The sequence below is a fragment of the Lycium barbarum genome, chromosome 7 (assembly GCF_019175385.1).
Source record: "Lycium barbarum isolate Lr01 chromosome 7, ASM1917538v2, whole genome shotgun sequence".
Classification (NCBI taxonomy): Eukaryota; Viridiplantae; Streptophyta; class Magnoliopsida; order Solanales; family Solanaceae; genus Lycium; species Lycium barbarum.
This window is the reverse complement of record NC_083343.1, coordinates 116894352-116919774: the sequence shown is the minus strand read 5'-3', so window position 1 is coordinate 116919774 and position 25423 is coordinate 116894352.

Here is a 25423-nt window from a genome sequence, read left to right as displayed (position 1 = left end):
TATTATACTCAAAATCTTGAATATCCATATGATAAATCATACAAATTCTGATATAATAAGTTTTGCTATGATTGTTACAGGTTCATTTTCAAGGACAACTGTGAATTTCAGTGCAGGATGTGAAACTGTTGTATCAAACATAGTTATGGCAATCACAGTTTTCATATCCCTGGAGTTGTTAACCAAGCTTTTATACTACACTCCACTAGCTATACTTGCATCGGTTATCTTATCCGCGCTTCCTGGATTGATCGACATAAATGAAGCGTATCATATATGGAAAGTGGACAAGATGGACTTTATTATTTGCATCGGTGCCTTCTTTGGAGTAATGTTTGTATCTGTCGAAATTGGCCTTCTAGTCGCGGTAATTTAAGTCTTTGTCTCTTTGGATTTTCAAGAGTTTACACAAAAGTATATAAGAAAACAACTTGCATTAAACAAATGTTATACTTGTCCCCTTAAACAAACATCTTGTGACTCACATGTAAGTAGTCAAATTAAGTAAAAAATCAGAGGAAATGCCAAAAGATGGATAGCCCTCTGAGTCATTTGTTGACTCATATCAACTCTTCATCTGCCTTTTTCTTTGCAACTTGAAACTAAACAAAGAGTAAAAACATCATCCATAGAAAATCAACGTACATATGCCTGATTGATAGAACTATATTTTTAGTAATGTGTATTTGGTGTATTGCAGATTGGCTATGTTTCTCAGACTCTCCAAAAGTGTTGCCGCACTCGTGTCAGATTTTCCAGAAATGCACTACTTTTGGAGAATCCGACACGCACCCGTCGACACTTTTGAAGAGTCCGAGCAACATCGCAGGCTGGTATCTCATTTGCTAGAATAATACTGGACACGATTTGAGCAAGTACAGAAGTACAAGGAATACTTCTTGGGACGTGTCACGACCCAAAATTCTAAGGTCGTGAAGGCACCAACTCCCACCAAGTCAGCAAGCCATGCACAACCCACTTAAACCAATTATAAGTAAAAACACGCGGAAGAATCATAGAAGTCATTTTAAAGTCTTAATAAGTCTAATACTCATAATAACTACAACAAGTGTTACAAATCCAATAACCTGGTGTCAATAGTACAATAACGACTGAGACAGAATCACAAGTCTGGGATACATCCCAAATACACTGTCTAGAAATAGGAAAGACATAAATAAAGTAAGATGAGGAATCCGGTGCCACAGATCAACTGATGGTGCACCCTGAATCCTCCGAACAGCATCCTTAACGACTGGCGTAGTCTTGAGATTTGCTGCACACAAAAAGGTGCAGCAAGGGTAGAGGGAGTACAGGAAATCAATGTGTACTCAACAACATTGTAGACCAATCCTAAACTAAAACGGAGACAAGAGTTAGTCTTCGAATGCTTACTTCCACATTTAATCGCCATTAGTCCAATCATAATAATAATGATAATCACAGGTTTCAATCCTAATTATAAGAAGTCTCTAAATCCATAAGTTTATCCAAGAAGCCAAATAAACAATTAATATGATTTGCCCAACGAATAAACCAGTCACCCAAACATAGAAACAATGAGATGATATGATATGTTATGCAAATGTTATGAAATGCAAGGCTTTTCATCACCGATATACACACGTTCAAATTCTATGAATCGTGATCCATGGGGACTCACGAGGTCCATACACCACCCAAAATCATTTCCTTTTTGGTTCCTAGCCTCTTTCGGCTTCCAAATCATCATACTCAGCCTATAGGCTCACATTACCTGTCTCTAGCCAATTCGGCTCATATCATCAGTATTGATCACACCGTCCGAAACCATTTCCCCTCGGACCTCACACATGTATCCTCAAATATGCATGATATACCATATAAAGCATGCATATGACATGCATAATAATAAGAAATCAAGCTAAGCAATAAAGACTAAATCTTTAGCTTTTTTCCACTTTTGAACGAGTATTTCGGAATGATGAGAACACATAATCACAAGTAAGACAAGTAATAAGCATAGAATCAATAAGAAAGAGATCTCATAGCCTAATCACGAATCAAAAGTCAATCTATGCTATCAGCTAATGTCCAAAGTATGACATTTAGACGGACTATACAAGTAAATATACGCAAATACCATAACATGGCACCGGTACCCGATACAAGTGCTCATCACCTCACAAGTATCGGGACCTCCCTTAGTCACCCCATTACTCCCTCTTATTTTGTCCATTTTAACCAACCACGAGACTTTAAATAAGCTCAAGAAGGTCTCAAATTGCCCGATTTGGAGTCCGACGATCATAACAAGGCCTTGACTTTTCGCAGAGCCTCTAAACAATCCCAGCCTATTCAAGTACATATTCTATGTTATAGCATGAGTATGCAAACACAGATATTGCTATTTAATAGTTTCAAACCCAAAAAGTCACCAAATGGCATTCTGAGCCTCGAAGGGTAAAATTGGAAATTCGTCTCGTAATTAATATACCCATGATCTATGGAGTCTAAATATAAAAAATGAACCAAATGCAACATCAATTCGATGATTAATTGAAAAAATCCTCATTTTTAACTTAGAATTCATAAACAATTTTCTTATCTCAAATCATGATTTCCAAGATTAAATTCCTTAATAATCGAAGGTATAATGATAAAATGGAGATTAGGAACTTACCCACATGAAGAATCTTGCAAAACGCACTTGAAATCACCCAAGTTCGAGCTCTAGAACTCAAATAATTGGGGGGGGGGGGGGGGGGGAACTAGCCTTAATCGCGATCCTGCTCATTTTATAACAGCTGAAGCCTATTTGGCGCGATCGTGGTGTTCCACCGCGATTGTACTCAACTCGGAGAGCACAGGCTAGCACGATCGCGCACCCATAGCGTGATAGAGCTGACAAAATTTCCCCCTCTAGAGCGATGGTGCTCCTTTAGTGCAAGAGCACTTCCTTGCCAAACTTCCTTCAATGTGACTGCGCACCTGAAGCGCGATTGTCCTGACCAATTTCTTACTCTTCAGCGAGATTGTGCTCCAAGAGCGCGATTGCATTGACTAGCTCTCAATCCTTCAGGGCAATTGCGCTCCCTCAACGCAATTACGCTCAAACCGGGTATTAATAATTTATTGTCTTCAAATCTTTGATTAATACCTGAAACTCATCCAGAACCTCACGGACATGAACCAAATATGTGTTTCAATCATAGAACATTCTACGAACCTGATCGTGCACTCAAAATTCTTAAAAGAGGTCGTTTTAACCTGGTGTTGACTAAGGTTAGCTCCAATACATCAAAGTCCTAACTTCTCCACCAACGACTCAAATCACATGATGAACGCCTCGGGATCCGAACCAACGGTCAGACTAAGTCAAAAATCACATTCCGAACCTAATGAATCAACGAAACTTCAAAAATGATGCATTTACCCCTGATGTTGACTTTGGTAAAACATCTCTATTTCTTCAACTTAGAAAACTCTATTTTTACAACATAAAGAAACTAGGGGAAGGGTCATTTGGGAAAAAGAGGCAAAAATCACAAAACTACCTAACAGGTCGTTACAGGACGAACGACACATTTTGTGACAGTACACAATATCCAAGAGCCACTAGAACTTCAGGAATCTTGATCATCAGATTCAAATCTGGTTCACTTTGTTTTGCAAATGCTACTTCCATAAGCGAAATAGAGGTGGAAATTAAGGAAACAAGAAATAAATTAAGTTTCCATTTACTTAATTGTCACTTTATTTTGTTTCCAGAGTGCAGAAATTGGTGACACAAACAAATGGTAGTGAGGAGAACACAAAGGAAAAGGTTCATTTTGTGGTTCTTGACATATCCAGTAAGTTTCACTACTGGTAGAATTTCCAAATACTTGTCTGCTTATAACGACCCGTTTGGTCGTTACTATTTTTTTGATGCTTTTGACCCTTCCTCGTGCTTTTTTAGCTCATGTTTGACTCGAGAGGATCGTTGATATGCTTCCCGAGGTGTTTGGATATGATTTGGGTGACTTTTTAGGAGATTTGGGCTTAAAGCGAAAAAAGATTGACTTAAAATTGACTTTTGGGTAAACGGACCTTTATCGAAAAAAATTCGATTTCGAGATGTCTGGATGGTCATTTAAAACTTGTGTGTATGTTCGGTTCGGTTCCCAATGCACTCAGGTGCATTTTGGGACTTGAGGTGAAAAGTTAATTTTGAGGTATCTGGTGTTGACTCAGTCAATGAGACCTCTGTTAGGAATTTCGAGGCCACGACTGCGTTTGTAGCGTGTTTTTATGTACGTCTGCATATTTGGCATGTGAGCAGATGGCCTCGGGGGATAGTAAAAAATTCAGGTTGAAAGTGTGAAACATGGAAATTTTCTGGTGTCGGCGGCACCAGCACCGCAGCAGCAGTACCACTATAGCGGTCAACCTGCCGCTGAAGCAGCCAGTGCCATTTGGGCATGACCGTTGTAGCGATCATGGGATCGCCGAATCGGTGCTGCTGGAGTGGTCATCTGATCGCAGAAGCGGGCGTCAGATAGTTAATTCATTAAATGAACTGTTAAAACCCCTAAGTCCCTCATTTATTACTATTCCGAAATCTGAGTTATTGGTAGCAATTCTAGGATATTCTTGGAGGAATTTTTTAGTGGTAAGTCCTTCTTATTCCTTTACTATTCCATTGTCCTTAATCACCTTAGAATTTCTTACCTTGATAGTTCATTAAGTGTTTGATGATTAAAAGTGAGTTCAATAAGATCTCCTTTATAGACTTTTAAATCATGATTTATTGGTTGGGTTAGCTCTATTAAGTATGGAATTGATGACTAGAACCTATAATTGCATGATTCTTCCAAATTAGTGGCTAATTTATGGGATTGAAAGTTAGGGTTTATACCCAAATTTGGAGGTTTTGCCTAGAATCCAAATTTAAGTAAATTGTTGGTTATTCTAGCTTGATATTGATGGGAATTAATCACCTAGAGCTTTAATTTCACGACGGAACCTTTAGATTTCTAATTTCACCCTTCTAGTTTATAAAACTCATTCCATAGGTTGGGGACTTGGGTCTTGAATAGAAGTAGGGTTCGTTTGATATTCTTCTTGATTCTAATTTCCTTATTCGAATGTGCCTAGACTTTCTTTATCTCGAGTCTCAAAGGAAAGGGAAGTCTAAGGAGTTATTGTTGGTGATATTGTTGTTCGGCCTTCCAGGTAGGTTACGGTTTACTCTATAGTGAAACTTCATTTAGCGAAGCATATATTTAAATGATATTGTCGGAGAATGCATGTAAACCTTCGGGTATGAAGTTGGGTTGGATATTGTCTTAAGTTAGGCCCTGTTGTGTGATTAAAGTTAGCCACCCTGTTGTGTCGTGACTTATCTTGTTATGTTATTATTGGCTTGATGCCACATGGAGATATTAGATATTGGAGACGATTGATATATCTTGTTGACACCCAATTTTGTCCCGCCTCTCCTCCGAAATACCTATTTACGCTTCTAATATTTGTGAAAAAATTAAAAAAATATATTTATATTTGTTTTACTATAATTATCAGTTTTTATTAATACCGGCATTGCATTATCCTGCCATCATCTTATTACCGTTTCTACTACCACTATTATTATTATCATTATTATTATTATTATTATTATTATTATTATTATTATTATTATTATTATTATTATTATTATTATTATCATCATTATTATTATTATTATTATTATTATTATTATTATTATTATTATTATTATTCCCAATTTTTATCATTTCGGCATTTTACCGGCTTATGCACACGCATCGCATTTATCTTCGTGTAATTTAATAATAGCATTTATTTATTGTTAAATTTCAAATATATTATCGCCCGACTATTACGGCGTCATTTTATTTTCAGCTAAATATTAATAAACACATACCTTTATTAGGGGGTATTTTTAGCACACTCGGTATATGATTAATTTAAAATGGGTCTCTTATGTAAATTTAGAACACATACCATTTTCGGATCAATTCATAAAATTCAGCCCAAATAATTATCCAACTAGCCCATATTTTAGCCAACCCAGTCCATTAAATCACCGACCCGACCCGACCCGCCCCTTTCACTTAACAAAGGAAACCCATTAGGGTTTCCTTCATTTTTTCTCCTTCAAGCCGCCACCCCCCCCCCCCCCCCCCCCCCCCTTTCTCTTTCTCCTCTCCCTTCCTCTTTTCTCTCCCTTCTCTCTTCCACGCCACTCCCACGCCTCCACCTTCTCCTGTCCCCCCACGCCACTGTCGCCTCCACCTCCTCCTGTCCCCCGCTCCTCTCTCTCTCTCCCGCTCCTGCCCTCTTTCTTTTATTCAACACAAAACCCTATAAATAGGGGGAGATGAATCGTTTGAAGGGGGACGGGGACTGAAATTAGGAAGAAAAAGGGATCCCTTTTCGAAAAACGGATCGGGAAATCCCCCCTGAAAAATAAAAGTTCTTGAGCCACCTAAAATTCCCTCAAAGATTAGTTTTCAGTGGTTGTGATAATTCAAAATATCGAGTCAAATACTAGAACATTTGTTTTTCCGCTTTTTATTTGCTTTGTGTTGCTGTGAATCCGAGCATCGCAAGCTAGGATTTGGTAGTTTTCGAGGTAGATCGAAGGATTCGAAGCCTCACTTCGCTGCACCCGAAGAAGGTGCGTCAATCCCCTTCTGTTTATTTTTTTCATCTTCTACATTTTTAGTTTCTTAGCTGTTATGTGTTAGCATTAGATATTGTCTTCATGATTTAACAATTATTATGTTAATTCAGTTAGTGGTTTGTGAGTATTTTATATGTTGATAGATTAAATAAATTCCTATGTCTTAATCGCGATTAGTAGTTGACAGTGTCTATGTGTTTATCTCGGAATCGCGTTGTTTAGTTTCTATATGGTCGGTATATGTCCTTTTTGGGGTATGATGAGGTTATATTAAGTCTACAATGCTTTTATTGATATAAACTTGATTATGTGAGTTGATTAATGGTGGTGTTACTCATATTAGGTGTGCATAAATGGAGTGTTTAGTCCTTTCTAGATTATGTGTCCTCAATCAATGAATTTAAATCATGTTTAAGGGTATCCAAATCTTGTGCTCATATGGTATTGCTGGTTTGATCCTTCAAAATAGTTATTCCTGAAACTGTTCCGTGTCCTTTCTTTTTTCTTTTATCAAAGTACAGTGATAGCTCGATATAAGTGGGAATAAAAATAGGTAAATAGTTATATCCATGTTCACCAAGCGTTGAAGTTTGAGTTCTAACAAATGGATATAGGCTTGCTTATTTGTGACTCTTGGCTGAAAATCTTTTAAAAAGATCTGTTGTAGTTTGGTGTGAAGGACAAGGAGTTCAATGCTTAGTTTGGTGTTGTGGATTGAATGGTTACCCATATGGGAAGTCTAAAAAAGCAATCAATCTTGACGTGAGTTTGAAACATCTCTAGAAGCTTGAAGGTTCTAAATCTGTCAAACCTTTGCGCTAAGTTAGGTTTGGGTCTATTTTCACATTCCCCTGTCTTTTGTTTGTCCAAATGATTGCATCAAAAAAATGAATTAAAATATGCATGCTATCATGCTTATATGATGGAAGAACCAGAATACTTTGCCCTCTGGCTCAATATGAAACATAACTTCATTTAGCATTTTCTTTCACATTTCATGCTTGTCCTCTCCCTACTCCCTTCTAATTTTTTCAAATAGGCTTAAGATACATAATTAACCAGTACCTGTGCACTTATTTGGTTTCCTTTTGTGGTTTGTGATACATCAATGATAGTCTAGGGTCACTGGTTGTTCCCATTTCAGAGCAACATAAATGCTGATGATTGAGTTTGGAACTGAAAATACTCATCTCTGGTATAGAATGTTGATATGAACCAATGTAGACTAATTCTGTTTGAAAAAGACTGAGGAAAAGGATTTCAACTATGAACCACGTATTGAACTGTTTTTCTATCTATATGACTATAAATTACTTTATGTTAAGAAGTAATGGTTCAACATCTGTTAGAATTCTGCGTTTATGCTGTAACTCGCCAGTTCTCTTTCACCTCGGCTGCTGTTTTCTTTGTTATTCCATGATATACTAAATCTTGTGTTAAAATAATACATTACGTTGACTAAATTTAGAATTGGTACCACTGGACCGAAAATCTGTTTCTTAGAGATGAATCATGAGCTGTTGGCAGGGGTGATATTTGATGTAGTCATTAGTGTTTGTCTTGATAATATGGAAAATGTGGACTAGAATGTATCTGAATACCATAAATATCCCTCCTGAATTCAATAGATGTTCGTATATCATAAACCTGTCGTGTTCAGATTGGGTATGTGTTGTGTGTCGGCTGCTCACTTTCTTTTAAATTATGCATGTGCTATGTATGCAAAATGTTTTGATTTAAATTCTTCAAAATGTTGAATATTGTTAATACGCTCAGTCTGACGATATGCATTTTATGCAAATAAACATGTATTAGCATGTCCCGGGTATCATTGGGGTTGTTTAAATTCTGTGCGTTGTTGCAAGTATATTTCAGTTAGTTACGTATATTTACGTATATTACTGGTATACCTTTATTTAAAACAGCTATGAACATGCATACATGAAGTATACTTAAATAAACATAGTATATACACAATCTGCTAATTTGTTTTGAGTTTATATTTCACATGTTTAACATTATTTATTGATCGTATACTAATTCTTTCCTTTCATTTTATGCATGATCATCGCATACGAGTCCAAGGGACTCGTTCTTCTTCCGCATTCGGTGTTGGGCTAAAAGCCCAACGAAATCTTCTCTCGGTCCATCCTTGTCCATAGCAAAAAATGGAAAACAAAATTCTGGGTCGAGGCCCAACAGCAGCAAACAGATCATAGCAGTTCCAAAATGGGCAGAGCCCATTTAATGTTATTTGCTCCTTATTTTATTTTATACATTTAATTTGTATTATGCAACTAACTCTTTGTTTGTTTTTGTTTTCTTAGTTTAGAAGAATACTAATGAATTAGTAGGTTAGTTTTAGTAATGGGTAGTTAGTTTAAGGGAGATCAATAATTAATTCCATAAATTTCATTTTCTTCTTTTTATATTAAAGTTATTTATAGTATCCATAACATTTACTTCTAGAATAATTGATAGTATAAATTCATATTTTCGAATTAAAGGAATCATATTCTTATTATCTTAATTTCAAAATATCACTAATATGCAAATATAAATTCAAACATATTTTAAATTACTCTTCAAGTTTTGAGTCAATCACGCGTATTCTTAATTAAGCATAGTTAATAAAGATAATAAAATGGATAAAGAAAATCTATTAGCTATTTTGTATTTTATTCATACTTCTAAAACTTAAAGTCTATAAATACCTCATCGCTTAGTTCGTTTTAAATATTTATTAAAACATTGTATAAACTCGCATTTTCTTCTGCTTATATGCGAATTATCATATTTCACAAATCTTATTCTGAATGGGATTATTATACTTCCATTTGAAGCATTAGCAACATTTATAAGTTTATTTTAATAACATTTAAAATCATCTTTTATGCAATTCATTGTTTTCTGTAAATTTTATTTTAAATAACATTATTATGTTTTCCTTTAAAACGTTAGCAACATTCTTTAGCCATTTTTCTTAAAACTTTAAAATGCCATATTAATATCTTTAGTCTTAATTAATTAACCTAAGTTTGGTCGGATAACCGTAGTTAGCGGATTCTAAAGGATGCCTAACCCCTTCCCTTTAGGATAATATAGAGCCCTTACCTAGAATCACATTGGTTAAGCAGACTATTAACGGAGGTTTAGTTTTAACTTTACCTTAGTTAACATCTAGGTGTCCTAATTCACCGTTAAATTAATTAGGTGGCGACTCCTTAAAACAAAATAAATAGGAATCACCAATATGTTGTACTTCTACTTTAACCCGGTTAAAACGGGGTACGACATATCTTGATCATGATATTGTAGTATCTTACTTGTTGTCGCTTGAAACGAGGATAGTGTTCTATTATGGCTTATTGTGTAGCCTTTTCATAATATTGTTGGTGTGCTCATTTGTGGTACTTGATATTGGTTTGATTATTGATATTGAACTCATAGATTGCATGCATTCTCATCTTTTATGATATACTGTTGATACATTGATGATACTTGAGGAAATACTGTTATGAGCTGGGCTTAGTTGGGTGAGAGTGACGTGAGGACCGATGTCCGATGTTTATCCTGGAATCGAGGTATGAGTGTAGCAATTGTCGAGGTTGTTGCCGGAATCGTGAGGTAGCGGTTGCCGAGGTTATTGCCGGAACCGTGAGGTACATGCACTTCACGGGTCCTCATGGGGTGTGCTGCCGAGATGTGACATTCCATCATTAGAGTACATGTGTACGGTGCATATGCATTGCATTCATACTTCTTACATTATTGCATTACATTGTACTATGGCTTCTATTGTGGTATTCTTATGATGTACTTGTGATATACGGATTCAGATTGATTATTTTGAGAGTTGGCACATTTGGGTTTAGATGCTAAACATAGGTGATGACGTGTACTTGGATTCTGGCTCGTGTTTGACTTATACCTTGTTGGTTTACCTGTTTATCTTACTTTGTTGCCTTGATATATGTTAGCTAAACTTAGTCGGCCTATGATACCTACCAGCACTTGTTGCATTATTTTATGAATGCAGAGAACCAGGTGAGATTGACTTCTACTCCTCGTGACTGATATTCGAGGATGGCTGATTCGAGTCCTTCAGAGTGAGCATGAGGACGTTCGCTGCCCGATGACTCTTTCTATCATTATGTCTTTTTTCCTATTTTGAGACATGTTCTTTAAGACTACTTATGTATTATTATGATTCAGACTTGTAGTAGTTAGTTAGCTGCTCTTGTATGACCAGACCAGATACTGGGGCGGATTTCATTTACTTCTGCATTTTCTTATTTATATTATATTTGTGAGACTTTTGCTATTTTAGTTCTTCCACTATTTTCTATTATTTGTGAATGTTGAGTTAAGGGTTCGCCTATCAAGGTGGAAAAGGTAGGTTCCCGCACGACTTAGTGATATTGGGTCATGACACTGCTTGTTTTCTAGTTTTTTCCTTAGTATGGTTTGTTGTAACTACTAAGAATATATTGATATCATTGATTTGCATATGTAATGAGTGTGGATAAATCAGGAATAGTGATGTTAAAAGAGTTACACGGGGAATTGGTTTCACAAAGCATACAAGTCAGTCTCTCATACCTTTTTCTTCTCTAAATATTATGCAGAATAATAAGAAAGGGTTTATCTTATAATTCTAAGAAGGGAGGCTTAAAGCAACGGTATAGTTGTCTCCATGCGACTTATAGACAGGGGCGGAGCTAGAGTATAGCTCACGGGTTGGGGAGTCATATTTGTCTTAAGAAATTTATTATGTACATATTATATATTAATTTAGATCTCAGTAACTTAAAAGAACTAGAATACGAACCTATAAGCTTTAAATTGTGGCTCCGCCTCTGCCTATAGCTCACAGGTTACCGCCCAGCCTTTTTTACACTTACAGTGTTTAAATTCTATCAGTTTTAGCTTGTTATCTGATACAATCCAAGTTGCATCAAGGCCCTTTATAGGAAGTCAAGCTCGTGAGCTTCAAAACATGCAAGGTTTGTTCATGAAGAGGGATGTACTTGGGTACACTTTTGAGCCTTCCCGTGGGTCCCAAGTTCAAGTGTTGATGATGATTGCATGGGAGAATGAAAGGGAGAAGGAAGAACATCAAGAGGGTTGTTTGTGTGAAGATGTGGCTATGCATGCAAAGAAGGTCATTCCTTAATTGGAGATTTCAACAAAAGGAAGACTAGCCAAAAGGTCCTTACTTCATTAAATGTAGAATTGTAATAGTTCATTAGTCTTCCTTCTCTATCTAGTATAAGTAGCAGTTCTTTTATTTTGAATACTTAGTTTATGTTGGTTATTGAATTTGTATAAGATTATGTTGATTATTGAATTTGTAAAACTCTTGAGAGTTGAGTGCTTGCTAAAGCTTGTGATTGTGACAATTGTTAAAAGGTTGCTTGCTTGGGGACTTTGTTTCGCTTGAGGTCTGTAACGACCCGTTTGGTCGTTATAGTCTTTTCAGAACTTCCGCCCTTCCGAGCTTGGTTAGCTCATTTTTGACCCAAGGGGACCGTTGACGCTTCTCGAGGTGTCTAAATTTGGTTCGGGCGACTTTTTGTGAAATTTGGGCTTTAAACGAAACAAAGTTGACTCAAAGTTGACTTTCGCATAAACGGGCTTTTTACGAAAATTCATCGATTCCGAGAGGTCCATGGTCGTTTAGGACTTATGTGTGTATCTGGTTCGGTTCCCAATGCACCTGGATGCATTTTGGGACTTGGGTTGGGAAGTTGAAAATGAGATATCGGGGGTTGACTCGGTCAACGTGGCCTCCGTTGGAAATTCTAAGGCCATGAATGAGTTCGTAGCGCGTTTTTATGTGGGTCTGTGTATATGGTTTGTGAGCATATGGCCTCGGGAGTTGGTCGGGATTTGGAACTTAGAAAAACATTTGGGATTCTGGTACCTGGTGTCCACCAGTGCCTTTCCAGCAACACCGCCGTAGCGGTGGGATGGTCGGTGGGGCGGCCAAGCCTGTTTTGCCCAGACCGTCCCGGCTATCTGAGAGGACGCCAGGGCTGTGACGTTGTGGCGCTCCCGATGCCGTCGTAGCGGTATCGGGCCTGTTATTTCATTAAGTGTGTATTGGAAATCCCTTAGTCTATCATTTATCACCATTACGAAATTTGAGCTCTTGGGAACTGTTCTAGAAAATCCTTGGGAAAATCCTTGATGGTAACTCTTGCTAATCTCCTTACTAATTCATTACTCTTAATCATCTTAGAATTCCTCTTTCCTTATTAGTTCCTTAGTAATGGAAGATAAAAAGTGGATTTAATGGATATTCTACTTTGGCTTTTAAATGATGAAATTGATTGGATTTATGGTAGATTATGATGTATCTAAGGCTATTAATCATATATCTTCCATTATTAGTGTAGAATCCTTGAATCTAAGAGTTAGGGTTTATACCTAAAATCGGGGGTTTTGCATGAATTTCGAAATTGGGTGAATCTTTGAGTTAATTTAGAAATTAGTTAATGGATTTTGATCACCTAGTGTTTAATTTGATATTTTACCTCCGAGTTTCCTGTTTTGCCCTTGTGGGGCCCGTTTCCTAAATTCTAGGGTTGGTTTTGAACTAATTTGAATAATAGCAATATAGGTATCAATCTTCATGATTTTTAATCTAGATTTCGAATATGCCTAGACTTCTTTAATTTTGAGGCTCAGCAGAAGGGCAAGGCTAAAGAGTGATTGTTGGTGTATCGTTGTTCGGCCATCCAGATAGGTTATGGCTTACCCTTGGTGATTGGGGTTGGATTGCCTTATGTTAGGCCCTGTTGTGTGATTGGGGTTAGCCACCCCGTTGTGTTGTGACTTAATTGTTCTATTGTGTTGGCTTGATGCCACGTGTTGTTAGTAGATATTGGGAATGTTGACACCTAATTTTGGCCCTTTTTTTCCATTTAATTAATTTCACTATGCTTCTCAGTCCTGAAAATTCGCCAGAATGAGTTTGGAATATTTTCATTAATTATTACGCTATTTTTCGAGATATATTTCTCTAAAGTTAAGAATATTTTATTTAAAAATTACCAAACATCATATTTTTATAATTAAAAATTACTAAACAACATTCTTTACAATTAAATCACTCAAAAAAAAAAATAGTGTTGATATCCCTATATCGATATTAGCGTTGGCATTTCTCCTTTAATGCTATTTCTTACTATATTAATCATCTTTTACTCTATTTTAAAACATAATACGCATATTAAATACTCGTATTGCAGTTTACATACGTATACATTTTGTGGGAATTAATTAGGACCAAGGAGCATATTTTAATTAATTGATTGAAGTAAGAAGGGATGAGAAAATAATTCATCTACCTAAAATATTGGGCCATCTCATCTGTTGAAAACGTCCATTTTTTCCCCCTCTTTAATTCGAAATTTAAAGGCAAAAGCCTCTGGAGGAAGTTTTAGAAGCCCCTCAGTATTTTTCTATAAATACAGACCCTTGTGGGCTGTTTTGAATAAGTTTCAAGGGTAGAAAATCCCATGTAAATTAGCAAGGTTCAAGTGTTGGAAATCCCTCTTGAATAACCCAAAAAATCTCATCTGTTTTCATCAAGCTTTTCATAAAAAAAAAAAAAAACTTTTTTTTTACTCTAAGTTGCTGGTCTCAAAAATTCTCTTTTAACTCTAATTTTGTTTCTGTCGAATTCTTGGTGGTTCTCGGCTAAACAAGCTCTTCAAGAGGATTCGGAGACTCGACGACGACAATAGCCTCAGTTCACTGTCACGGAGAAGGTAATCACATTCGTCTTATCTTCGTCTTTCATTTTATAAGAAGTATAAATGTAGTCGTTCAAGTATTTCTCATCGTTTGCTTGGTTTGGTTGGCTGGAATGTGTTCTCTCCTCGTTTGTTATAAATTTGTGTAAAGCGACTAATTTCGTCAAATATGTGTTCAACCTCGTCGCTGCTCGGCAAAAAGTTAAACTTCCCCCCAGTGTCTTAGTTTTATTCATTTCATCTATTTTTGCACACTTTCAAATTCGCGTGGATTACTCTTAGTTTTTGATTTATTAGATATTTAGCTTTTTATATATGTTTGAAGCATGAGTCAGTTTTTTCCAATTAATTTTCATCGTTATCTCAGTAGCATTCCATTTCTATAGGTATATCGTGTCCTGTTTTGCTTAAGGAAATTAGTGCAACCAGTGTTTTGATTTCTGTTTAACATAAACCAGTTTGTACTCTATTTGGATTATGTGTTCACGTCATGGTATTAACACTAATTTTGCTTTTTAAAGTAAATTCGTGTTAGTGTAGTAACAAGACTAAATATATGTTTGAGTACCAGGATTCTGTCATTAGGTTTCTGTGTTAAGAATTGGATAAGAATAATATGCATTCTGTTGTGGAGAGCTCTTTTTCTAGAATTTATCTCTTGTGAGTTATGTCCCAAGCCTCAACCAAAGTGTTACGCTTGGCATTTGTGAATATGACTGGTGGGGCGAAATCTAGCTTGAAGTGCTGTCAAAATTTATATTGACCTACTGTTTAGTAAAGCTAAGTACTCCAAACCTCTTTCTTTTGGGTTGTTATAATTGTTTTGATTTGGTTTAAGTTTAATGACAAGGGACCTTTGAGGTTTTGTTTGAATATTGCTATGATCAATTATATAATTCTCAAGTGCTTCTTTTCCCTTCTTGTTATTTGCTTTCTTTACTGTTTCCCTTCAGTTTGATATAGTCTAAATATGTATGTGTTTAAGTCAAATTAGAAGTTTTAAGTTTTCAATTATTTTCTTTGCTGACAAACTCAAGTTATTTGCTAGCAAACACATGTATTCTCTATTTTGAAAGAAAAAGAAGTTTATATAGGTTCTTTAGTGTTGAATATGATTAGATGAACATGTTTGGTTATTTAAATTCGTTTTAGTCCGAGTCAGGAATATCCTGCCCAGAATATTATGCCAAAAATGATTCGAGCGTGTTTTGAACATCACTGCAGTCCGCTTATATAAATCTGTATGTTGACAATAAGTTGTATTAGAAAGCCATGGCTCTAAATTCTTCTTTTATTACTTGGACATCATGGACGCAAAATAAATAATCTTAATGTTCGACCTCTAGATAAGTTTCTTCCTTTCCCCTGTCAAGGAGTATTTTAAACATGGACCTATATGTTTTGTTTAGTAGGATGGGTCATTAGCTTTGGGTAATATTTTATTATAATAGGTGACTGATTAATCTCTTGGAAAATCTGGATTAGAGTCATATTCTTTTATTGGAAGTCATCTTTATAAATGTTAATTCGTTTAGTTCCGTCTGTGTCAATATTTTGTTCTTTGCCCATATGTAGTCTTCTTAGTATATTTATTTGATGCAACAAATACTCACAAGCTTCAGCTCTTGCTTTAGACATAAGGCTTTTGTTCAAATATAGAAAGAATGTTGCTACATTAGTACCATAAACTTATTAATTTCTTTTGTTGGCATGATTTAGCACAAGTGCAAAGTTTATTGAGGTAATATAAAATGAACCACTAGTTTAGTCACAACTAAATCTTGATTCTGAAAAAGACGAGGTAAGATTTTCCTTACCATTAAGATTGAGGCTGCTCAAGAAGTTTGTGTTTAAGAAATGTACTGTTTTTCCACTCCGAGAATAAATCTGAATTCCGGGATAAAAGGGAATAGATTAGAGTTTAGTAATCCTTTGTTTAAGCTTCAGTTTATTATACCACTATGATGGAATAGTAATCCTGGCTATCTACATTAATTTGTCTATTAAGTAAGGTCTTGAAAGTCTTTTGAGAAAGTAAACATGTTCTGTTTTAATTCACGGGTTGCAATTGGTTGTTACTTAATCTTAGTTGGTGATTGAAGAGCTCGGTTTGATCTATTTCTAAATATCAAAATCTGTTCCAAGTGCTAGCCGCTCATGTTATGGTTTAAGAAACATGGCTTAACAAGTTTACTTTAAAGAAGAATAGGCTCCCAGGTCTTCATTTTTTTTAAGAGCTAATCCTCATTTTCTTTGAAATAATTGGGAACTCTTGGTTGTTATGGATTATTCAGGTATTCATACACTCTTAATCTCTGAACTTTAATTCTCATTTAATATGTTAAAACATGGCTAAATATGGTAATTCTTCAACAATTGATATTTTTGTGTTTCTTTGTTAGTAGCCTGCTAGAGCCTATACTTTTCGATACTCATTCTTTACTTTTCTTTTCGTTGTATGACTTGGGGAGTTTCCATCCCAAATGTACTTGAGATGCCGCTGAACTCGATATAAAGATAACTGCATTTAAGGAAATAATCTCTAAACTTTTGATACGGTTGGCTGCTCCATTTCCCTGATTTATTTGGGCTATGAGCTGCTATACTCTTTGGCCATCTTTTTGTTTTATTTGGGCCACGGACTGCTGTGCTTGCTGGCCATTTTCCTGCTACATCGAGACACATTTGCTGCTGCATCTCTATGTTGCCATTTTAGGATAAATGGGCTGCTTGTTTATTACTAGTTGCTGTGACATCTCTTTGAATCGCTGCACAGCTGGCTGCTGGTTCTGAGCCTTAGAATTTGAGTCAATTTGTTGTTCCTTTTAGTATGCTATTGCTTCATTTTGGGGTTGAATGGTTGATGCACTTTTGGGGATGGAATGCCTATTGTGTGTTGGGGCTAAAAGAAGCCGTTTTTGAGGATATTATGCTGCATTAAATTAGCCAAATAAGTAGTGATTTTGAACCAGTTTGCTGCCACAACTTTTGAGTAAATAGTCACTATATTTGGTTCGTTATTGATGCACTTTGAGGTAGATTTGGGGCCTAAATGCTACTGAGCTTTGGGGCCATTTGCTGTTAGGATCTGGGAAGTTGTTACTGTCTTTTGAGGGTTGTTTGCTATCTTGTGATGTCCTGTTTTTTTTTGGGGCTACCTGTTGGCTGCATTTGGAGCAGATTGTTGCTGCACTTTTGAGTCAAATTATGGCTGCATTTTGAAAAAAAAAAATAGCATATCTTAAGGCAGTTTGAAGCCAAACAGTGACTGCATTTAAAGAACAGTCTGCTCACTTTAGCACTATATTACCATGACTAAGTTGCTGTACTTTGAGCATTTCGTGACGGTGCTTGATATGCTGCTGCTCTGTGAATTGCCTCATTTTGATGCTTCAGTCGAGTTTGTTATTTGATAGGGGTTTTTGTTCCATTTTTTGGAACAAGCAGATGTTACACTTTGATGCTTCGCTGGTTTGAACTGGATACAATACTTAGGGCCGATGAAAAAGTATTTAACTTGAGGCCACACTTTTAAAAGAATGGATTTCCATACTTGATTGAAAGTTTACTGATTTGAACACTTAAAACTTGCATAAAAAGGGAGTGGGGCTGCTATACTCAAGTTCGGGTGCAATTAATATGCTAAATTATTTTTTCCTTATATGTTATTTTTTCCTTACATTTGATTCTTTTATCTAGCTTTTAATAATTAAAGTTATAGAGATTCCTTTTTCCTTGTCGAGAATTGTTTCTAATCCTTATCTTTATTTTTTTCTTTTTCATGAGGAACCTTGGGAGCATTTGGAGTTATGGCAACTCTGGATTCCGCCCATATCAGAGAACAGCCGGTTGCATGATTTAATTGCCCGTGTCTAGTGTCCCCGTCTTCCTCCCTCTCTTTAAATTTCGTGCCTTTCGCGTTATCATGTATATACATGTTTATATTTTTTACTAACATTTTTTATGGATTGTATTTGTAGCACATTTATTTCTCGCTTGTGTAGGAACTTATGGAAAAATAGTTAAGTATGATGGTAAATTTAGTCACTACTTTTCCTCTCCCCTTGGATAATTAATCTTGGCTTAGGCGTGTTAGAAATGATAATCGCCCATGTTTTTTCATCTTTTGTCTATGCACTGCCAGGTTAAAAAATGATTTCCGACTAACAGAGATTAACTGGAAAAAAAACTCCGTTTTGAGTTAATCGCTCAACAAACTAACGTTTCTATTTAAATCCGTTTTAACAAAAATTAGCGATCTAAATAGGGGTTTTAAAAGGATAAGATGCATATTTCATGGGCAATCATTTTTATTTAATGCTAACATGAGCAGGCCCAAATTCTGCAAGTTTAATACAAGGAAACCATATTAGGACCCAAATATAATGGTCCAAGTATTTTCAAGGACTACAAGGTATATACTCTACTTTATATACAAAGATCTTATTTTACATGTATGTATACTATTCTTACTTTAAAAACCTTTAATCATTTTTTTCATCACATGCATACGTATGTACGTTTTATTATAAGTACTTATCTTTAGTATACATTATATACAACAATCATATTATACCTCATCTTCTAAAATATACATACGTACTCTTTTGAAAACAATATATATTCTCCTAATACATATAATTTTACACAATATATATTCTCCTAATACATATAATTTTACATCTTGTCTTAATTGCTTTCCTTTATTATGGGTGTACCAACATACTATTTTCATACGCGCACACCATACCTATACTATCTTATTTTTTATTAATTTCCTTAGTCGTATTGTCATTACATGTACACATATAGTATTATCGTGTCATCATAACTATTTTTTAAGTATTCACCTAGGATATACTATCACATATGTAGATTATTTTCTTATAAAAATATACATCTCTTTATTCTATATTATACAGGTTATTCTTATATAAAATAAATGTCATACATATTTTCCTCATGCACACATTAGCATTAACTACTTCCTTTATATATATACATTTATTCATATAGTTACAATTACATTAAAAAAAAAAACCTTTTTTATTTCAAATAGTTTTGAGAGAGTAGTTTATTTTCCGCAATTCTTTAAAATAGGTGATAATAAGAATTAAATAAACCCCTTTCTAGTATTACTTAAGCTAAGTTTAAAGACTGTCTTCGGATAGGCTCTGAGGGATGCTTAATACCTTCCCCTCGGGGTAAAGAAAACCCTTACCTAGAATCTCACAGGTTTCAAAGACTAAAAAATGGAGTTTACATTTTTACAAATGGTTTCCTAATATTTCCTAAAATTAGGTGGCGACTCTGAAAATTTGCAAAACCAGAGGAAATATAGTCATGCGTTGTGAACTAGTTTTAACCCGTTAAAAATAGGGCATGACAGGGAACTGTTGTTCCATCTTGATTGACATATTGTAGTATCTTACTGGTTGATGTTGATACGACGATAGAGTTCTACATGACTTGTGTAGTCTTTCATGATATTGTTAGCGTACCCATGTTTGGTATTTGTGATATTGATTCGATTATTGATGTTGACACATACATTATACGCATTCTCATCCTTCATGATATACTGTTGATACATTGTTGATACTTGATGATGAGCTGGGCTCGGTTTTGGATGAGAGTGATGTGAGAGTCTGATATCCTATGTTTATCCCGAAATCGTGAATTAAGTGAGTGCATGGACTCCGCGGGTCCCCCAGGGTGGTGCCGGTGAGAACCCTCCGTGGGAAAAGATTCGGAGTCTCGTCTGTCTGTTGGGCAAAGATCCGAGACGAGTGGAACTTAGGCTTCGCGAGTCACCTTGGGTTGTGTTACCGAGACGTGGAGGTATTCCGTCCGAAGTACATGTGTACACACCATTGCATAGCATTACATTTGCATTCATACATTATTATTGCGTTGCATTGGATCATGGCTTATATTGAGATGGTTTGGTGCTTTACTTGAGATGTTGGTTTCGGATTGGACTATTGAGACTTGGCACATTTGGGTTTAGATGCTCTACTTAGGCGATGACATATACTTGGTCCCGATTATGTTTGACTTATACTTGTTGATTTATCTGCATATCTTGCTGTATTGTCTGGATTATATTAACTATACGCAGTCGGCCTATAATACCTATCAGTACTGTGGTTTTGTACTGACTTGCACTTGCTGCATTCTTTTATAAGTGCAGAGTTTCAGGTTAGGTCTTCTTCCGTCTCCCGTGGCTGATAGAAGCTATTAGGACTGCTTCGAGTTTAGAGGGTGAGCACGAGACGTTCACTGCCTTGAAGACTCCTCCTGTTATGTCTTACTTTTCTATTCTGAGACGTAGACAGATTTGATGTATTATTATAATCCAGACTTGTATATTTTTACATAGATGCTCTTGTATGGCATTAGATCAGACCCTGGGTGTATTTCCTTATTTACGCACTATTTCTATTATATATTATTGTAAGACTTATTTGATTATTCTCTTCCGCTTGATTGATTAATTATTTATGTCTTTATTTCCGTTGGGTTGAAGGTTTGCTTACTGAGGTGGGAAAGGTAAGTGCCCGCACGACTTAGCCAAATTGGGTCGTGGAAAGTTGGTATCAGAGCCCTAGATTACCCGGTCTATAATACAAGAGCGTGTCTAGTAGAGTCTCGTGGATCGGTACGATGAGCTCCGTACTTATTAGCGAGAGGCTATAGGACATTTAGGAAATCTCACTTTCTTTCATTCTTTCGTGCTACTTTATTCTAATTGGTATCTGGAAAGATCAAATTGTTATCTGACTCTTATCTTTTCTCTCAAAGATGGCGAGGACTCGAGCTACTATAGCCCGAGGTCAGGTGCCAGAGCCCGCACCTACGGCTGGCACCCAAGGGCGAGCGACAGCCCGAGGATGCGGCAGAGCTCCCGCGGTAGGATAGCAGCACGAGAGATCTCCGTCTCCATAAACAGAGTATCAGTAGGATCGAGACCAGGCCCCAGAGGATGGTGTGGCCCCAGCACGGACACAACCTAAGGTTACTTTTGATCAGGCCATGCAAGATACTGTGGCCAGGGTTTTACATCATCTAGATGGCCAGCAGGCTGCCGCTGGTGTTACTACTTCTGGCGAAGGTTCACAGACCAGAGTTGGGGCGCAGACCCCTAAGTAACGACTTACTCAAGTGGCACACCCCGCTGCTGCTATGGCTCCCCGTATTAATGCGGTACCCGCTCCTGGTGATGATCTTAGGCCCATGAAGGGCACTGTTATGACCGTGTCTGATCAGGATCTTGTTGGGAGGTTCAGGAAGTTAGAGCCGCCGAGGTTTTCGGGTACTTCTTTTGAGGACACTTATGAGTTCATTCTGGATATGCATGAGTTGCTACATAGGATGGGGATCGTCGAGACCCATGGAGTTGACTATGTGTCCTACCAGTTTTGCGGTGACACGAAGACTTGGTGGAGGTATTTTGTTGCTTGCAGACCTGAGGGTTCCCCTTCCCTAACTTGGACTCAATTCTACCAGACCTTCCTCAAGAAGTATGCACCTCGGTCCTTGAGAGAGGCGAGTAGGGAGGAATTTCTACATCTACAACAGAGGGGTATGACTGTGGAGGCCTATGTGACCGTTATATGTATATGGCCTATTATTCCAGCCCTTTGATCCCTACTGAGCCTGACAGGATTAGGCGTTTTGTTAGTGGGTTAGTCGGTCCTCTTCAGATTCCTTGCCTTCAGATGGAGGCCATGGGGGCTTCCTTCCAGTCCATTGTCGAGCATGCTTCTTTGGTTGAGGCCGCTAAGGCCCGTGCATTTAGAGGTGGTGACAAGAGACCACGTCAGACTGGGAGTTATGGTGGTTCTAGTTCGAGGGGTGCCGGTCAGTCTTCTAGGCCGTATCAGCCATATTCTGGCCACTCTGTGCACTCAGCTTTGCAGGCTACCCCCAGTGAGCCACCCAGACAGAGAGCTCCTGAGAGCTCATTTTCTAGACCAGTAGACAGGGTTGTTTAATCTGGGTCCTCCGCTTTAGTTTATCAGCCTTCGTCCCCTCTAATCTGCTTTTCATGTGGAGAGGTTGGATATATTTCTAGGAGGTGTTCCCGATCCAGACGGAATTATCATCCACAGAGGACTCCGACATCGTCTGGTGGTGCTTCTCAGAGGGGCGACGCTCAGTCAGGCCGCGGTGGTTCTCAGAGTTCCAGAGGTAGATCCCAGGCAGCTACAGGTGGGTCCCAGAGTGTGAAAAAGGGATCTTAGACAGGACGTGGTAAGGCCCATTGTTACTCATTTCCGGGTAGGCCCGAGGCAGAGGCCTCAGATGCTATTATTACAGGAACCATTTATGTCCGTCATAGAGCAACATCTGTGTTATTTGATCTTGGATCCACTTATTCGTATGTGTCTCCATATCATGCCATTGGTTGGGATTTTCCTTGCGATAACATAGATATACCTGTTCATGTGTCTACTCCGGTTGGAGATTCTGTGATTATTGATCGAGTTTACCGGTCTTGTTTGGTTACTTTTATGGGGTATAACACTTGGGTAGATTGGATGATTCTCGGTATGGTGGACTTTGATATTATATTGGGGATGTACTGGCTTTCTCCTTGTCATGCGATATTGGATTGTCACACCAAAACAGTCACCTTAGCTATGCTAGGTATTTCTAGGCTTGAGTGGAGGGGTACTCCTAGTCCCGCTCCGAAGAAGATCATTTTTGTCCTCCAGGCGAAGAAGTTAGTCAATAAGGGTTGTTTAGCCTATTTGGCTCATGTGCAAGACACGACTATTGCATCTCCACATCTTGAGTCTATTCTTATTGTGAGTGAGTTCACGGAGGTAATCCTGTCTGATCTGCTGGGTATGCCACCCGATCGTGACATTGATTTCTGTATTGACTTGGATCTGGGCACTCGCCCTATTTCTATTTTGCCATATCGGATGGCACCTGCCGAGTTCGGAGAGCTTAAGGAGTAGTTACAGGATTTATGTAGCAAGAAATTTATTAGACCAAGTGTCTCCCCTTGGGGTGCTCCTGTGTTATTTGTGAAGAAGAAAGATGGGACCATGAGGATGTGCATTGATTATCTCCAGCTGAACAAGGTTACCATTCGGAACAAGTGCCCTATGCCTCGTAGTGATGATCTATTTGAGTAGCTTTAGGGTGCTTCAGTATTTTCGAAGACTGACTTGCGTTTAAGGGTGGCGAAGGGGACGGGACGGGGACGGTAGGGGACTTTTTGGGGGGACGGGACGGGGGACTTTTTAAAGGGGGATTTAGGGGGACGGGGACTTTGGGGGGACAGGATAATAGGTAATTTTTGGGGGGCCCGTCCCGTCCCACTCTAAGAGGGGACGGGACGGGTCAGGACGGGATGGGCCTGGGGGGACGAGGGGCTTTTTATAATTTATTTAAATATTTAATTTTAAAGTACTAAATAGACACAAATTTAATATAAAACTTCAAACTTAACATTTAAATTGATAACATTACAAATTCAAACATACAAACGGCTAATACATTGCAAATTTAAAATTCAGAACATAGAAACGAAACGTAAACACATTGCAAATCATAAAACTTCAAAACATACAAATTAAACGGTTAACACTTAACATTGATACAGATAAACTTCAAAGTTCATCTTTTATTTTGTGGCACTTCTTCATGTGTTTTCTTAACGGTCCGGTACCCCCTCCTCCCCCCCCCCCCCCCCCCCCCCAATATATGGTGGGGGATTAAGCGGATAACTATACAACTTTTGACACTTGTTACAACGCACATATCCTTCGTCTACCCGTTCATAAAAATTTCATACCCAAGAAATTCTTCTTTGAGGAGGAGGTGGTGGAGGAGGATTTTACATGAAAGTTTGAACTTTGAAGTAGAATAGCTGAGTTTTAAAATTGAGGGAGAGAGATGATTGTGTGAAGAATGAAGTAGGATGGAGGGGTATTTATAGTTGATTTTTTATAATTTTAACTTTAAATCATTATTTAACAACGGTTATTTTTTTGAACTTATGACGGCTAGTTTTTTTATTTAGTAGGTAATATTAAATTTTCAAGTCTTTATTAAAAATTTAAAGACTTGGATTTATTTTTAGATATTTATAAAACTAGAAAGTAATTTCAAGCAAGAACTATTTATTTTTTATAACTTATAACTTTAAAGTTTTTAAATGTATTTAACAACGGCTATTTTTTGAACTTCCAAGGGCTACTATTTTTAATTTATTACATATTAAATATACTTTCAAGTCTTTATAATCTTTATAAAGAATTGCATTCTTTTTTGTGGCTATGTAAAGAAAAACAATTTCAAGTAAGAAATTTATGTTTATTTATTCAAAATAGAACTTTAAAATTTCATAAAACTTGACTCAAAGTCTCAAATACAAGAAGAGCACCTAATCTACACAGCCACCTTCTAGGATGAGTTCTGTTTCAATTAGGCCTCTAAGTTACAATAAGATCACCTAATCTACACAGCCACCTTCTAGGAAGGGTTCTGTTTTAACTAGGCATCTAAGTAGTTAATTATAAATTATCACACTAAAACTTGTACGGATTTATGTATATTTTTTTCTAAATGACGTATCGCTTCTGTTGCATCCAATTCTGGAATTGGCATATCTGCTTGACAGTCCATAAGTTCCATGCCATCATCGCTACTAGTGTTGATTATCTCTTCACATTCTTGTTCTTCTTGACGGGTTAATTTTGGTAACCCACAATTTCTTCTTTCTACGTTGATCCAATCCCTGAATAAGACTGAAATCTCCAAGCTATCTTGTGCTAATGAATGTCTGTGGTCTCCGAGTTGAAATCTTGTTGCGCTAAAAGCTGCCTCCGAAGCTACTGATGATGATTGAATAGTTAGGATATCTCGAGCCACTTTTGGGAGTAATGGAAATTCCTTACCACGCTCCCTCCACCATCCTAAAATATCTTCATTGTCATCGTCGTCCACAATGATACTTTCCAATCCCTGATTAAGA